We start from the raw sequence: 5504 nt of genomic DNA on the forward strand, positions 1-5504 counted from the left end.
GCAAACTGCCTGCAGCCAATGGTCATATGAAACGTCATCACGTAGCATTACAGCACAGTGTTCATGGGAAATGGAATAAGGGTTGCCAGGGGGATAAACGACTGAGAACAGAGCCTCATGTCATGCATCACGAGCCAAACTGGGTAGTAAGTTTTAACTAACAGAATTAACAGTGTTAATTTAGAACCCTGATAAAAACACCCGTGCCTCGTTTTGATATTTAAACATATAAATATAAGGAATTAATAATATTATACGTGCAGTACGTAACTCACGTTACTCATGTTTATTCAACAAAGCTTTTTTGAAATTGATCAGTTTAAAAATCCTTGCGAGTCTTCAAAAATAAATAAATGTATGGGAAACACATCCCACAGCACAACCACCTGAACCCAACTTCAGTCTACTCATAACCTTGACTTTAACTGCGTTTGTAGAGGTACAAGGTACCGCAGCCAGGCCGATATAAACAACACAGACCGGAAGTTAACTTAGGGCCAGACGCGTACGCCCAAAGAAACGGTCTATACTTAAGTAAAGTTCAAGTATATTCTTAAGTATATTTTATGTAGCAAGTATACAAATATCAGTGTTCTAGTAGTATACTTGTAAGTGTACTGTTTCAAAAATCATTGGGACTAAATTGGCCCACTTTCTAGTATATAAAAGTATACTTTTAAGCAAACTTTGAGTACACTACTAGTTTACCTCTATGTCTGTAGTTTGTACTACAATTATACTAAAAGTGAACTTATAGGTATACGGATAGTTTACTAATTAAAAACTTTGTACACTTTGAAGTATAGTCTCAGTAAACTAGTAGTTTTATACTGCAAGTATACTCATAAGTTTGCTTTAAGTGAACTTTACATAATACTTTAAGAATACTATGTCCCTATTTAGGTTTTAATGTCTATATATTTTGTTATATAAATATCTGAACATACAAACCTTTCAAAGAAAGAACAGAGTATCTGCTTGTAAACAAAAATATTTTATTCTACCTTCGGGCATTATTTTTTTTAATCAAAAATAAATAAATAAATAAATATAAAGAAATAACAGTTTGAACAAAAAGCTGAAAAAAAAAGACTATGAATTGAATTCAGAATGATAATCAAAACTTAGATGGAGTCGATCAACATCCCAAAGCTTGACTGTAATTATTATCTCTTCATCGGTTGACATTTTATTCTATAACGTTACAGTTTTGATGTTGTTTTATGTCAGATGATCGTGTTACATGTGTTAGTATCTGGTGTTTCTTTTTTCCTCTTCACTTATGTTTTTTTTTTTTTTTTGGAAATTCTGTGCAGAAGATGTATACTAGCGCCCTCTACCGTGTAATGATGAAAACACAGATTCTAGGAGTATAGCTCAAATATTTAGACTTTTTGTAAGTATAAGTCAAGTACTGTATACTTCAATGTAATTTTAAGTATATTTCTGAGGAGTACATAAAAAGTAAACTAAAGCATACTTTCCTATTTTTTTTAGTTTAAAAGAAGTTTACTAATAGCACACTTGAATAAACTTTTTTTTCTCTCTTAAGGGTATAAAAGAAGTCTCATTTCAAAACAACAATTAAGACAGATATACTGGATGCTCTTGTATGGGGGAATATAGCCTTTTACATTTACAAGCCCTTTTCAAGTTATAGTTCACCCCAAAAAAATTAATTCTCTGTTTATTTACTCACCCTCCGGCCAACCAACATGTAGGTGACATTTTTTTGTACAGTAGCTGAATACAAACCATGGTCTCTCTGGTGATTCATAAAATGCAAGTCAAGGGGTATCCTTAGAGATAAAAAAAGAAAAAAAGGATGATACAAAGACACCAAAATTAATCCTCCACAGTATGTTAAAGACTTATGAAGTAAAACAATTGGTCTCAGTAAGAAATGTAACATTATTTACAACATTTTTAACTTACCTGTAATTCATAGCCAAGTCAAAGGAAAAGTACAAGCTTACCCATGAATGACTCGGACATAAATCAACGCTGTTGTTGTTTACAGTTTTAGATAATGGTGCTCCTTTACGCTTAAGGAAGATTAAGGAAAACAGTCTGACACGTAGTATAATGAGCACACTCGCACCCTAAATGAGCAGCCCGGAAAATGGAGTGCAACTGTTACTGGAGGAAAACAAAACTAGAGGTATTTCATATTGCTTGGCGGGAAAGTACCCTATCCTACAGAAAAGAATTAAAAACTGCTAGATCTGATTACTTCTCTTTTAGAAGAAAACAAACATAACCCCAGGAATTTATTAAATATAGTGGCTAAATTAACATTAACATGTGTTGACATTTCCAAACAGCACAGCAGTAATGACTTTATGAACTACTTCTAATATCGATACTATTAGAGATAAAATTGTAACCATTCAGCCGTCAGCTACAGTATCACATCAGACAGTGCACTATAGACCCCCTGAGGAACAGTTCCACTCATTCTCTACTACAGAGAGGAAGAATTGTATAAACTTGTTAAATCATCTAAACCAACAACATGTATGTTAGACCCTATACCATCTAAGCTCCTAAAAGAAGTGCTTCCAGAAGTCATAGATCCTCTTCTGACTGTTATTAATTCTTCATTGTCATTAGGATATGTCCCCAAAACATTCAAACCGGCTGTTATTAAGCCTAAAAAAAAAAAAAAAAAAAAAACACAACTAGACCCCAAAGAAAAAGTCAATTACAGACCGATCTCGAATCTTGCTTTTCTTTCCAAGATACTAGAAAAGGCAATATCCTCACCTATATATTTATTATTAGAGAAAAATTGTATCTGTGAGGATTTCCAGTCAGGATTTAGACCGTCTCATAGTACCGAGACTGCTCTCCTTAGAGTTACAACTGACCTGCTCTTATCATCTGATCGTGTTTGTATCTCTCTATTAGTGCGATCTTAGTTCTACAATCAACACTATTGAACACAACATTAGATGATCCCCAGATACAGATCCCCTGTATAGACCTTGTCTCCTAGACGGCCACCTGGACAAGACTACAGGAAACAGATGAGTCCTCTGCACAATCTGACTTTGTTGCATCCTGGAATTGAACTGCTGGTTTTGTCTTGTCAGAGGAGAACTAAACCCCTTTGGTTCCTTGCCGCTGTCGCCTCTGGTTTGCTTAGTTGGGGACACTTAATTTCCAGTGATATCATCGACTTGATTGCACAAATACTGTTTAAACTGAACTGAGCTGAATGATGACATCACTTAATTCAATGACGAACTGCCTTTGTGCATTATTGACACACTATTTTCCTATTTAATGCTGTTCAGTTGCTTTGTCACAATCTGTATTGTTAAAAGCGCTATATATAAAGGTGTCCTGACAAAAAAAAAATTCTGACAACTTTAGATTTTTATATGAGATATATATGTACAGAATATGTAGCGTATAAAGCCCCCCCCCCCAAAAAAAGAGTAATTTATTCACGTTGTAACGTGTGTTTCTTTTTTCTGTTAAACACACACACAACAAAGATATTTTTGTTAGAATGTGGGCAACCAATCAGTTGCTAGTCCCCATTGACTTACACAGTATTTTTTTCCATTAGCCTAATGGAAATCAGTGGACCTTAAATGACAGTCAAATTCTGGGGAAACTATCCCTTAAAGTGTCTTAATACAAATGGGATTATTATACATTACAATATCATCATATTACCACCTCATATCTTCAATGAAAAAAAATTAAGGGGCAAAATACTTAACAAGGATGGAAATGTGTTTATGATGAATGTGTTTTGACACTGGACAAGCTCTACAGGCTTTTGTTCACAACCGCATTTTATTGTAACAATCAAAGACATGAATAATGATGAATTGTGTACATATCTTCCATGAGAAATGTTCAGCTTGTCATAACAACACTCACAGACATTAATCAAGAACTGTATCACTTGGTGAATAGGCAGGCAAGTCAATTTATAAAAACAAAGCAGAACTGCAATGCAAGAAAAGCATTGTGACCCAACGTTAAATTCAGAATAATACTGATCAACCTTACACATGCCGGACGATCCGCTTGACAGACAGCCACTGCAACCTTCAAAATGTCCTCACGGTAAAGGTCGGTTCTGTTATGGGACGGGACGGAACGGGAGGAGGTGAGTAGCTGCCCCGTGGAGCGACTGTGACGTCACAGGGAAAGGTCTAACCCGTGCAGTGATCCACCTCACAAATAAAACCCCTGGTGTGAGGAGGTTATTGGGGTGGCCTCCAGCACGGCACGGTTGTCGTAACTCATCAGCATCCACACAGAGTGATCGGGACCATTGCTATAGCAACAGCGTTCCTCCTAAACCGAAATGAAAGGGTGAAAAGAGCACCTCCCTCTCGATCTGCTGCTCGCGCAGAGAGTTTTTCTTTATTCTCTAAACAGTACTGTATTGTTTCTTGTGAGACCCCTTTCGTGCAACCGTGGGACAAAGTAGGAATGGACAGTTTGACATTTACAGCGAAAAATTTGTGATTCAAATAACACTAAAACCCCACAGGACTGCGCACCACAGCCAAAAACACCACTGTTAGTCTTTTTTATTTTTTTTTTTTTTTGCTCTAAACATCTTCAAAACTGCAGTTAAATAATACTGAGAGAAAATAACGAAGTGCAAAAAATGTGAGGAAGACAAATGTGAGGGATTTCAGGGAGCGTTGAAACACCAACCTGAAACCGAAACAATGACATACATAGGAAAATAAAACATAAAAAGAATAAAACTATTATGTCCATTATAAAACAACATTCTAAAAACTTGTAATACATCAGGCGTTTGTGGAAGAGTTGACACTTTTGCAAAATGTAAAATACAAATGTGGTTTGAATCCTATACAATAAATATCTCATCGACTCTTCCTACAAGGAAAAACCACAAATTAAAATAGCGACAGCACGTTTAAATCATAACCATACAGGCGGGAGTTTTGTGCTGTTCATTTCCAGAATGCAAACAAATAAAAACATTAAAGTGTGGAGGCAAATGATGGAGAGTAGCCTACTACCTAGCTAACAAAACGTTATTAGTTAGTTCTGCCAAGGTGTGGCGAGTGGGGCGGGGCCGAGAGGCGTGGGAACGAGGAGTGAGGCCAGGTGTAGTGATTGGAGATAAGCTACACCTGCGCCCCACCGCCGGTCTTGAGTCCCACGTAGGAGATGGAAGGATATAAAACTGGAGTGACGACCGTGAAGGACGAGAGAGGACCAGGCCTGGGACATTATTTTATGTTTTGGTTTTTATTTGCACGCACGAGTCGTCCGCGAGGGGCTGGTGCGCCGTTTTGTATTTATTTTGTGATTATTAAAATGTATTTTGATTGTGCGCCGGTTCCCGCCTCCTTCTTCCCGATAAGTAAGAAGTTCATATTGTTACAGTGGGACTCAAGACCGGCGGTGGGGCGCAGGTGTAGCTTATCTCCAATCACTACACCTGGCCTCACTCCTCGTTCCCACGCCTCTCGGCCCCGCCCCACTCGCCACACAAG

This window comes from Carassius gibelio, chromosome B8 (genome assembly GCF_023724105.1).
Source record: "Carassius gibelio isolate Cgi1373 ecotype wild population from Czech Republic chromosome B8, carGib1.2-hapl.c, whole genome shotgun sequence".
Classification (NCBI taxonomy): domain Eukaryota; kingdom Metazoa; phylum Chordata; class Actinopteri; order Cypriniformes; family Cyprinidae; genus Carassius; species Carassius gibelio.